We start from the raw sequence: 13,197 nt of genomic DNA, 5'->3' as shown, positions 1-13,197 counted from the left end.
TCCCTCAACTTTTTTTTTTTTAAATTGAAAGTAACTATATTATGCATTCCTTTAAACCTCTGTAGGTATTGTTTAACATTTCCTATGCATTGAAACATTCCATCCTGGAGGAGTTGGGGGATCTGTGTAAATATTATGAAGCATTTGATACATATTCATATTGTGGAATATGAAACTATTTTTGGTTACTATCTCTGTTTCCAAAATTATTCTGTTAATGGCAAAATTCATTTAGACTTGGCTTTATATACATATTATTATTTTCTTTTTCATTTCATTGGGCACTGTTTCTTAAGCTTCCTTTTCTAACTTCCATACAAATGTGTATCATGTTTTATATTCCTTTAGATGGTGTGTGTATTCTATCATGGATATTACTTTATCTACATATATTTGGGGTGGTGGGCAAGAATAGGAGTTTGTATCATATGCGTGAGTGTGCTTGCCTTATGTATGGAGACCAGAGGGCAGTACTGGGCATCTCCATCTTTCTCTCTTGTCTTGTTCCTTTGTGGCAGAGTTTCTCACTGAACCTGGAGTTCAGCTAGGATCACCATCAACAAGCCCCAGAGACTTTGTTTCTGTTCTTCAGTTCTTGGGTTACAGGCATACATGGGATTATGCTCAGAGTTTATGTGGCTACTGATACCCAAACTCTGCTCCCCATGAATGTGCAGCAAGCATTCTTAACCACTGGGCAATCTCCTATGCCCAGTGTACTGCAATTTCATTACAATGAATTAGTGTCTTGAGCTGGTGGCAGAGAAGAGATCATAAATCAGTATCTCATGCTACCTGGAATGTATGTAAAAATATGCCATATAATTTTAAATGCTTTTGTCTGACATGCTTCCTTTTAAAATTCTTGTTCTTTCATCTCCATAGTAGAACTGACACAAATATTATGTATCAAATGAAAAAATTAAGGCACAAAAACATTTTCAGTGAATGAGAGGAGAAATAATTTTATAAATGTTAATTTTTCCGAATCAGATCGTAGCCAAAGCTGATACTGTCACCATTTAAGATTTTCTGAATATTATTAAAATTGTATGAAAATTGGAGGTAATAAACATCTATGTATCAAAGATGTAAAACACTGGAAGATTATGATATTAATATGGGTTCACAGATACGGGGTTAAAAACAAATTCATTCATATTTGAGAACTTCATATATGTATGCGATGAAATATATGTACCCTTTTGTTTCTCCTTTCCAACTCTCACAACCTCATGCTTTTTCTATTTGTTTGTCATAAGCCATTTAGTGATGCCCATATGTCCATGGATGTGAGGCCACCTTCCGGAGTATTGGGAGCCTACCAGTGGCCACGTGCTCAGGAAAGAATGAATCTCTCTTTCCACCAAGTACACACTACCAATGTTTCCTCAGTAAGGGGTGGGGTCTGGCAACCATCTGCCTTCTCTGTGCTGGGATTTTGACTGCCTTGATCCTGTATAGGTCTTGTGTAGGTCACCACAGCTCCTGTGGTATCATGCGTGTGTAGACATGCCCTGTCCAGAAGATGCTAGTCATAGCATTCCTCCCACCTTCTGTTTCTTACATTCTCTCTACCTCCTCTTTCTTCATGGTCCTGGAGCCTTGGTGGAAGGTGACTGAAATAAATGTCCCATTTCTGGCTGAGCACCCAGTCACTCTGTGCACTTTGACCAGTTATGCATCCCTGCACTGACTGCTGTTTACTTGCAAAAGAAGCCCTTCTGATAAAGACTGAGAGCAGCCCATGTGTGTATGAACATAAACACTTGGATGGGGTTTGATAACATCGCCCTTTCAAATAACTTGGACCTACGACCTTCCTGTCCGTGGGCTCTACACACAGGATATCAACAAAATGTAGAATCCTGCCCCGGGAAGCAAGCCTCAGATCCGTTCAGAAAGTGGTTACTCATCCTGAACAGTCTTGCCTCTATCGCACCAGTGGAGACCTTTTATCTAGCAGGACGGAAGCAGCATCAAGTGTCTAGTACTGGGTAAGGTCACTGCTGTCTTTGCTCTCCAGAAGCCTGTATGGAATATTTCAGAACTATGAAATCGTGTAGTAAAGAGAACGTTCCCTGGGTGTCCTGAGAGCGCTTTCTCTGCTTTCCACAGTCAAGGTGTGCAGCATCTTCAGGACTGGAGTTCTTACCATGTATCACGTTGGGTAACCAAGGGCAACGGCAACAGCCCGTGTAGCTCTGCAGACCTTGGAGCTCACCTTTGCCAATAAATCACAGGAAGGATGGGATACCTTGTAGTGCAATTTTTATTCAACCAGCAATGTCTTCTGCGAGTCCACCCATGACATCATTTGAATTCTTATTTTTAAATTATATTTTACAGTTGGCAGCTCAACTTTAGTCAAACTAAGGAAATCACATCAGACTGTATTGTGAAATGATAAACTAAAGTTACATTAAATGGTATATTTGTTTTAGTATATAAACATTTTTTTTACTGATTAAAAGATAGAAATTACTCCTTCTGTGTCAGTAATTAGTTCAAATACAGGCTATGTAGGACTGAGATTAAGAAAATACGTGTCTTCATAGGTGATCTAAGATTGTATTTGATATTCGCTAGCTACATGAATTAGTGAGTATTACACAATCTCTTCGAACCATAATATTTCATTTGTGAATAATAATAAAAATTTTGTAAGGACAACTGAGGTTAAAGATAAAAGTTTACAATAATTTGAACAAATGGTGCTTTAAAATTACAGCTACTATGAATATCCTTTTCTTTTTTCTTTTCTTTGTTGTTTTAAACACTTTTAATTACATTTTTAATTTTTTACATTAATTACATTTTATTCACTTTGTATCCCAGCTGTAGATGCCTCCCTCACTTCCTTCCACTCCCACCTTCCCTCCCTCATCTCCTTCCATCCCCTCTCCAAGTCCACTGATAGGGGAGTTCCTCCTCCCCTTCCATCTGAACCTAGCCTATCAGGTCTCATCAGGACTGGCTGCATTGTCCTCCTCTGTGGCCTGGCAAGGCTACTCCTCTCTTGGAGGGGAGTGGTCAAAGAGCCCACTACTGAGTTCATGTCAGAGACAGTCCCTGCTCCCTGTACTAGGGTACTGTCTTGGTTACTGAGCTGCCATGGGCTACATCTGAGCAAGGGCTCTAGGTAATCTCAGTGCATGGTCCTTGGTTGGAGTATTGGTCTTTGCAAAGATACCTGGGCCCAGATTTTTTTGGTTCTGTTACTTTCCTTATGGAGCTCCTGACCTCTCCAGGTCTCACTATTTCCCCCTTCTTTCATAGGATTCCCTGCCCTCTGCACAAAGTTTGGTTAAGAGTCTCAGCATCTGCTTTGATATTCCGTTGGGTAAAGTCTTTCAGAGGCCCTCTGTGGTAGGCTGTGGTCCTGTTTCCTGGTTTCCCCTTCTTCCAATGTTCATCCTGTTGCCCTTCTGTGTGAGGGTTGATGATCTTACCCAGGGACCCTCTTCTTGATTAGCTTCTTTAGGTGTACAGATTTTTAGTATGTTTATCCTATTATATAGGTCTAGTATCCACTTATAAGTGAGTATATACTGTGTGTGTCTTTCTGCTTCTGGGATACCGCACTCAGGATGATCTTTTCTTGATCCCACTATTTGCCTGCAAATTTCATGATTTCCTTGTTTTAAATTGCTGAGTAGTATTCCATTGTGTAGATGTACCACAATTTCTGTATCCATTCTTCCACTGAGGGCTATCAGGGTTATTTCCATGTTCTGACTATTATGAATAAAATTGCTACAAATATGGTTGAACAAATGTCCTTGTGTATTTGAGCATATTTTGGATATATGCCTAGAAGTGGTATAGCTGGATCTCGAGGTAGCACTATTCTTTTATTTATTTATTTTATGCATTTATATTAGTGCTCTATCTGCATGTGCACCTGCATGCTAGAAGAGAGCGGTTGAGGATATAGGTGGTTGTGAGCCACCATGTGGTTGCTGGGAATTGAACTCAGGACCCCTGGAAGAGCAGACAGTGCGCTTAACCACTGAGCCATCTCTCCAGCCCCGGTAGCACTATTCTTAATTGTCTGAGAAAGCGTCAGATTGATTTCCAAAGTGGTTGTACAAGTTTACATTCCCACCAGCGATGGAGGAGGGTTCCCTTTCTCCACATCTTCCCCAGCATATATTGTCTCTTAGCCATTCTGATGGGTATAAGGTGAAATCTCAGGACTGAGAAAGAAATTAGGGAAACAGCACCCTTCACAATAGCCACTAATAACATAATTTACCTTGGTGTGACTCTAACTAAGCAAGTGAAAGACCTGTTTGAAAAAACTTCAAGTTTCTGAAGAAAGAAACTGATGAAGATATCAGAAGATAGGAAGATCTCCTGTGATAATGGATCGGCAGGATTAACAGTGAACATGGCCATCCTGCCAAAATCAATCTACAGTTTCAATGCAATTCCCATCAAAATACCAGCACAATTCTTTATAGACCTTGAAAGAACAATTATCAACTTCATATGGAAAAACAAAACAAAACAAAAACCCTCAGAATTTCCAAAACAATCCTGTACAACAACAGATCATCTGGAGGTATCTCCACCCCTGATCTCAAGCTGTACTACAGAGCAAGAGTTATAAAAACTGCATGGTATTGGCATAGAAACAGACTGGTGGATCAATGGAACCGAATAGAAGACCTAGAAATAAACCCACACACCTACGGATATTTGAATTTTGACAAATCCATACAATAGCAAAGCCAAAACCATAAAAAAGACAGCATCTTCAACAAATGGTCCTAGCCTAACTGGATGTCTAAATTCATAAAAATGCAAATAGATCCATATTTATCACCTTGCATAAAAGTAAAGTCCAAGTGAATCAAAGACCTCAACATAAAACCAGACACACTAAATCTGTTAGTAGAAAAAGTGGGGAAAAGCCTAGAACACAGTGACACAGGAGACAACTTCCTGAATAGAACACCAACAGCACAGGCTCTAAGAGCAACAATCAGTAAATGGGACCTCATGAAACTGAAAAACTTCTGTAAAGCAAATTGTCAACAGAACAAAACAGCAGCCTACAGATTGGGAAAGGATCTTCACCAACCCTATATCTGACAGAGGTCTAATATCCGGAATGTATAAAGAACACAAGAAGTTAAACAGCAACAAATCAAATAATCCAATTAAAAAATGGGGTACAGGTCTAAACAGAATTCTCTGTAGAGGAATAGCGAATGGCAGAGGACTTAAAGAAATGTCCTTAGTCATCAGGGAATTTCCCTTTCTAGGAGAAGAACTAATTCCATTTGAAAGAAAAGTGACACAACTACTAAAGCTATTTTTGGAGCCTGAAGGCAACATACCTATAAAAACATTTTTTAATATAATTTCATTGGATTTTCAAAAACTCTAGAAATAATTCCATTTTTAACAAATACCCTCCCCCTTGAAGATTAAGGAAAGTAGGGAAGTCAAAGAGCAATAGAAATCCCATCAAAAGCTTTTTGCCATTTTATTCTTGGTCTTCTTAATAAAAAGCCTACATATTTAATTTATTTTTAAATGACATTAGTTTTTTAATGCATATTCTGATCACAGTTTCCCTCCCCTCATCCTTGATCCTCCTCATCCTTCTATCCATCCTATTCTAGGTCTCCTTTTCTCTCTGTTTAGAAAATAAACCAGCAAACAAACAAACAAGAAAAGACAAAGAAATAGCAGAAGAAATATATACATACATATGTACATGCACACACAACTATGAAAACACAAAATTGGAAGCTATAATTTTTGCTAAAATTTATTTTATTTTTTAATATTTTTTATTTTTAAATAATTTTATACATTCACTTGTATCCCAGCTGTAGCCCTCTCCCTTTTTCCCTCCCAATCCTCCCCTCCCTCCCTCATCTCCTCCCTGCCCCCTTCCGAGTCCACTGAGAGGGGTGTCCTCCTCTCCTTCCATCTGGCCCTAGCTTATCAGGTATCTTCAGGATGGTTGCAATGTCCTTATCTGTGGCCTAGCAAGGCTGCTCCTCCCTCAGGGAGGAGAAGCTCAATGAACCAGACATTGAGTTCATGTCAGAAACAATTCCTGTCCCCTTTATTAGGGAACACACTTGGATACTGAGCTACCATGGGCTATGTCTGAGCAGGGGTTGTAGGTTATATCCATGCATGGTCCTTGGTTGGATAAACAGTCTCAGAGAAGACCCCTGTGCCCAGACATTTTTGGACCTTGTGGGGCTCCATGTCCCCTCTAGGTTATACTAATTCCTCATTCCTTCATATAATTCCCTACACTCTACCGAAGGCTTGGTTATGGGTCTCAGCATCTGCTTTGATACACTGCTAGGTAGGGTCTTTCAGGTGCCTTCTGTGGTAGGCTGTCCTGTTACTTGTTTTCTCCTATTTCCAATGTCCATCCCCTTTGTCTTTCTAGATGAGGATTGATCATCCTACTCCTGGACCTCTTTCTTGTTTATCTACTTTAGGTGTACATATTTAAGTATGTTTATCCTATCTTATAGGTCTAGTACCCACTTATAAGTGAGTATTTACTATGTGTCTCTTTCTACTCCTGGGATACCTCACTCAGTATGATCTTTTCTAGATAGCACCATTTGCCTGCAAAATTCATGATTACCTTGTTTTTAATTGCTGAGTAGTATTCCATTGTGTAAAAAAAGTACCACAATTTCTTTATCCATTCCTCCGTTGATGGACATTGGGTTGTTTCCAGGTTCTGGCTATTACAAATAAAGCTGCTACAAACATGGTTGAGCAAATGTCCTTGTTGTGTATTTGAATATCTTTTGGATATATGCTCAGGAGTGGTATAGCTGGATCTTGAGGTAGCACTATTCCTAATCGTCTGAAAAAGCACCAGATTGATTTCCATAGTGGTTGAACCAGTTGACATTTCCACCATCAATGGAGGAGGGTTCCCCTTTTCCACAACGTCCCCAGTATGCATTGCCTCTTAAGTTTTTGATCTTAGCCATTCTGATGGGTATAAGGTGAAATATCAGGGTTGTTTTGATTTGCATCTCTCTGGTGGCTAGGGATGTTGAACATCTCCTTATGTGTTTCTCTGCCATTCTATATTCTTCTACAGAGAATTCTCTGTTTAGCTCCATACCCCCTTTTTTAATAGGGTTGCTTGAGTTATTGCCTTTTAACTTCTTTAGTGCTTTATATATTCCAGATATCATCCCTCTGTCAGATGTTGGGTTGGTGAAGATCTTTTCCCAATCTGTAGGCTGTCGTTTTGTTCTGGCGACAGTGTCCTTTGCTTTACAGAAGCTTTTCAGCTTTTCAGCTTTTCATGAGGTCCCATTTATTGATTTTTGCTCTTAGCGCCTGTGCTGTTGGTGTTCTGTTCAGGAAGTTGTCTCCTGTGCCAATGAGTTCAAGGCTCTTCCCCACTTTTTCTTCTAACCTATTTAGAGTATCTGGTTTTATATTGAGGTTTTTGATCCACTTGAACTTTAGTTTTGTGCACGGTGATAAATACGGATCTATTTTCATTTTTCTGCATGTAGACATCCAGTTGGAAGAGCACCATTTGTTGAAGATGCTGTCTTTTTTCCATTGAATGGTTTTGGCTTGTTTGTCAAAAATCAAGTATTCATAGGTGTGTGGGTTTATTTATGGGTCTTTTAATCGTTTCCATTGATCCACTTTTCTGTTTCTATGCCAGTACCAAGCAGTTTTTATTACTATTGTTCTGTAGAACAACTTGAGATCAGGGATGGAGATACCTCCAGAGGATCTGTTGTTGTACAGGATTGTTTTGGAAATTCTAGGTTATTTGTTTCTCCATATGAAGTAGATAATTTTTCTTTAGAGGTCTGTAAAGAATTGTGTTGGTATTTTGATGGGAATTACATTGAACCTGTAAATTGCTTTTGGCAGGATGGCCATTTTCACTATGTTAATCCTACTGATCTATGAGCATGGGAGATCTTTCCATCTTCTGATGTCTTCTTTGATTTCTTTCTTCAGAGACTTGAAGTTTTTTCAAACAGGTCTTTCACTTGCTTGGTTAGAGTCACCCTAAGTTACTTTATGTTATTAGTGGCTATTGTGAAGGGCGTTGTTTCCTTGATTTCTTTCTCGGCCCTTTTGTCTTGGGTATACAGAGGGCTTCTGATTTTTTTTTTTGAGTTAATTTTTGTATCCTGCCACTTGGTGAAGGTGTTTATCAGCTGAAGGAGTTTTCTGGTTGAGTTTTTGGGGTCACTCAGGTATACTATCATATCATCTGTGAATAGTGAAACTTTGACTTCTTCCTTTCCAATTTGATCCCCTTGATCTCCCTTACTTGTCTTATTACTCTAGCTAGGACTTCAAGAATTATGTTGAAGAGATATGGGGAGAGTGGATAGCCTTGCCTTGTCCCTGATTTCAGTGGGATTGATTTAGGTTTCTCTCCGTTGAGTTTTATGATGGCTATAGACTTGCTGTATATTGCCTTTACTATGTTTAGGCATGTGCCCTGTATTCCTGTTCTCTCCAAGACTTTAAACATGAATGGGTTTTGGATTTCGTCAAATGCTTTTTTCGGCATCTAGGGAGATGACCATGTGGTTTTTCTCCTTCAGTTTGTTTATATGGTGGATTACACTGATGGATTTCCGTATATTGATACACCCTTGCATGCCTGGGATGAAGCCTACTTGGTCATGGTGGATGATATCTTTGATGTGTTCTTGGATTCAGTTTGCAAGTATTTTATTGAGTATCTTTGCATCAATGTTCATAAGAGAGATGGGTCTGAAGTTCTCTTTTTTGTTGGCTCTTTGTGTAATTTAGGCTTCATAGAACGAGTTTGGTAATGTTCCTTCAGTTTCTATTTTGTGGAATAATTTGGAGAGAATTGGAGTTAGTACTTCTTTGAAGGTCTGGTAGAATTCTGCAGTGAAACCATCTGGCCCTGGGCTTTTTTTGAGGGGAGGCTGTTGATGCCTGCTTCAATTTCCTTGGGGAGATATAGGGCTATTCAATCTTTTTACCTGGTCTTGACTTAATTTTGGTAGATGGAATCTATCAAGAAAATTGTCCATTTCTTTTAGATTTTTTTTTTAAAATTTTCATCAATTACACTTTATTCATTCTGCATCCCCCCATAAGCCCCTCCCTCCTCCCCTCCCAATCCCACCCTCCCTCCTCCCTCTGCTTGCATGCCACTCCCCAAGTCCACTAATAGGGGAGGTTCTCCTCTCCTTTCTGATCTTAGTCTGTCAGTTCACATCAAAAGTGGCTGCATTGTGCTCTACTATGGCCTGGTAAGGCTGCTCCCCGCCAGAGGGAGGTGATCAAAGAGCAGGCCAATCAGATTATGTCAGAGGCAGTCCCTCTTCACATTACTATGTAACCCAATTGGACTCTGAACTGCCCTGGGCTACATCTGTGCAGGGGTTCTGGGTTATCTCCATGAATAGTCCTTGGTTGGAGTATGATTCTCTGGGAAGTTCCCTGTGTTCAAATTTTCTTGTTCTGTTGCTCTCCTTGTGGAGACCCTGTCCTCTCCAGCTCTTACTATTTCCCAGTTCTTACCTAAAATTCCATTCACTCTGCCCAACAGTTGCCCATCAGGCTCAGCATCTGCTTTGATAGTCTGAAGGGCAGAGGCTTTCAGAGGCCCTCTGTGGTAGGTTCCTAGGTTGTTTCCTGTTTTCTTCTTCTTCTGATATCCATCCTCTTTGCCTTTCCGGATGGGGATTGGACATTTTAGTTAGGGTCCTCTCTCTTGCTTAGTTTCTTTAGATGCACAGGTTTTAGTGGGTTTGTCCTATGTTGTATGTCTATATGAGTGAGTATATACCATGTGTGTCTTTTTGCTTCTGGGACAACTCACTCAGGATGATCCTTTCCAGATCCCACCATTTACCTGCGAATTTCATGATTTCCTTATTTTTCATTGCTGAGTAATATTCCATTGTGTAGATGTACCACAATTTCTGCATCCATTCTTCAGTTGAGGGGCATCTGGGTTGTTTCCAGCTTCTGGCTATTACAAATAAAGCTGCTACAAACATGGTTGAGCAAATGTCCTTTTTGTGTACTTGAGCCTCTTTTGGATATATGCCCAGTAGTTGTATGGCTGGATCTTGAGGAAGCGCTATTCCTAGTTGTCTGAGAAAGCGCCAGATTGATTTCCAGAGTGGTTGTACAAGTTTACATTCCCACCAGCAGTGGAGAAGGGTTCCCCTTTCTCCACAACCTCTCCAGCATGTGTTGTCACTTGAGTTTTTGATCTTGGCCATTCTCATGGGTGTAAGGTGAAATCTCAGGGTTGTTTTGATTTGCATTTCCCTAATGGCTAGTGAGGTTGAGCATTTCTTTAAGTGCTTCTCTGCCATTCGGTATTCCTCTACAGAGAATTCTCTGTTTAGCTCTGTTTCCCATTTTTTAAGTGGATTACTTGGTTTGCTGCCTTTCAGCTTCTTTAGTTCTTTATATATACTGGATATGAGTCCTCTGTCAGATAAAGGGTTGGTGAAGATTCTTTCCCAATCTGTAGGTGGTCGCTTTGTTTTGATGACGGTGTCCTTTGCTTTACAGAAGCTTTTCAGTTTCATGAGGTCCCATTTATTGATTGTTGCTCTTAGAGCCTGTGCTGTTGGTGTTCTGTTCAGGAAGTTTTCTCCTGTACCAATGAGTTCTAGGGTATTTCCCACTTTTTTTTCAAGCCGATTTAATGTGTCTGGTTTTATGTTGAGGTCTTTGATCCACTTGGACTTCAGTTTTGTGCAGGGTGACAAGTATGGATCTATTTTCATTTTTCTACATGTAGACATCCAGTTAGACCAGCACCATTTGTTGAAGATGCTATCTTTTTTCCATTGTATGGTTTTGGCGTCTTTGTCAAAGATCAGGTGTCCATAAGTGTGTGGGTTTATTTCTGGGTCCTCTGTTCGGTTCCATTGATCCACCATTCTGTTTCTATGCCAGTACCATGCAGTTTTTAAAACTGTTGCTCTATAGTACAACTTAAGATCAGGGATGGAGATACCTCCGGATGATCTTTTATTGTAGAGGATTGTTTTAGCAATTCTGGGTTTCTTGTTATTCCAGATGAAGTTGAGAATTTTTCTTTCCATCTCTGTAAAGAATTGTGTTGGTAATTTGATGGGCATTGCATTGAATCTGTAGATTGCTTTTGGTAAGATGGCCATTTTTACTATGTTAATCTTGCCAAGCCATGAGCATGGGAGATCTTTCCATCTTCTCATATCTTCTTCTAATTCTTTCTTCAGAGATTTGAAATTTTTTTCATACAAGTCTTTGACTTCCTTGGTTAGGGTTACTCCGAGGTACCTTATGTCATTTGTGGCTATTGTGAAGGGTGTTGTTTCCCTAATTTCTTTCTCAGCCCTTTTGTCTTTTGTATACAGGAGGGCTACTGATTTTTTTGAGTTAATTTTGTATCCGGCCACTTTGCTGAAGGTGTTTATCAGCTGTAGGAGTTCCCTGGTAGAGTTTTTGGGGTCACTCACGTATACTATCATATCATCTGCAAATAGTGATAATTTGACTTCTTCCTTTCCAATTTGTATCCCCTTGATCTCCTTCAACTGTCTTATTGCTCTAGCAAGGACTTCCAGCACTATGTTGAAGAGATATGGAGAGAGTGGGCAGCCTTGTCTTGTCCCTGATTTCAGTGGGATTGCTTTAAGTTTCTCTCCATTCAGTTTGATGTTGGCTATAGGCTTGCTGTATATCGCCTTTACTATGTTTAGATATGTGCCTTGTATCCCTGATCTCTCCAATACTTTGAACATGAATGGATGTTGGATTTTGTCAAAAGCTTTTTCAGCATCTAGGGAGATTATCATGTGGTTTTTTTCTTTCAGTTTGTTAATATGGTGGATCACATTGATGGATTTCCGTATATTGAACCAACCCTGCATACCTGGGATGAAGCCTACTTGGTCATAGTGGATAATATCTTTAATGTGTTCTTGGATTCGGTTTGCAAGTATTTTATTAAGTATTTTTGCATCAGTGTTCGTAAGGGAGATTGGCCGGAAATTCTCTTTCTTTGTTGAGTCTTTGTGAGGTTTAGGTACCAAGGTGACTGTGGCTTCATAGAATGAATTTGGTAATATTTCTTCTGTTTCTATTTTGTGGAATAGTTTGAAGAGAATTGGTGTTAGCTCTTCTTTGAAGGTCTGGTAGAATTCTGCGCTGAAGCCATCTGGTCCTGGGCTTTTTTTGGATGGGAGACTTTTGATGACCGCTTCTATTTCTTTGGGGGATAAAGGACTATTTAGTTGATTTACCTGGTCCTGATTCAGCTTTGGTAAGTCAAATCGATCAAGAAAATTGTCCATTTCATTTAGATTGTCAAATTTTGTGGCATATAGACTTTTGAAGTAAGTCCTAATAATTGTTTGGATTTCCTCAGTGTCTGTAGTTATATCCCTCTTTTCATTTCTGATTTTGTTGATTTGGGTGGTGTCTCTCTGCCTTTTAGTTAGCCTGGCTAAGGGTTTGTCTATCTTGTTGATTTTCTCAAAGAACCAGCTCTTGGTTTCATTGATTCTTTGAATTGTTTTATTTGTTTCCAATTGATTGATTTCAGCCCTGAGTTTGATTATTTCCAGCTGTCTACTCCTTCTTGGTGTGTCTGCTTCTTCCTTTTCTAGGGTTTTTAAGTGAGCCATTAGGGTGCTTGAATGAGCTGTCTCGAATTTCTTCTTGCAGGCACTTAGTGCTATGATCTTTCCTCTTAGCACTGCTTTCATTGTGTCCCACAAGTTCGGGTATGTTGTGTCTTCATTTTCATTGGTTTCTAGAAAGACTTTAATTTCTTTCTTTATTTCTTCCCTGACCCAGCTGTCATTTAGTAACAAGTTGTTCAGTTTCCATGTGTGTGTAGGCTTTTTGCTATTTCTGTTATTGTTGAGGTCCAGCTTTATTCCATGGTGATCAGACAAGATACATGGGATTATTTCAATCTTCTTGTATCTGTTGAGGCTTGCTTTGTGACCCATTATATGGTCTATTTTGGAGAAGGTTCCATGAGGTGCTGAGAAGAAGGTAAATTCTTTTCTGTTTGGGTGTAAAGTTCTGTAAATGTCTGTTAGGTCCATTTGATTCATGACCTCTGTCAGAGACATTGTTTCTTTGTTTAATTTCTGTTTTGTTGACCTGTCCTTTGTTGAGAGTGGGGTGTTGAAGTCTCCCACTATTAATGTGTGG

The sequence above is a fragment of the Meriones unguiculatus genome, chromosome 7 (assembly GCF_030254825.1).
Source record: "Meriones unguiculatus strain TT.TT164.6M chromosome 7, Bangor_MerUng_6.1, whole genome shotgun sequence".
Classification (NCBI taxonomy): Eukaryota; Metazoa; Chordata; class Mammalia; order Rodentia; family Muridae; genus Meriones; species Meriones unguiculatus.
The sequence above is the reverse complement of the archived record's forward strand: the minus strand, read 5'-3'. Positions refer to the sequence as shown.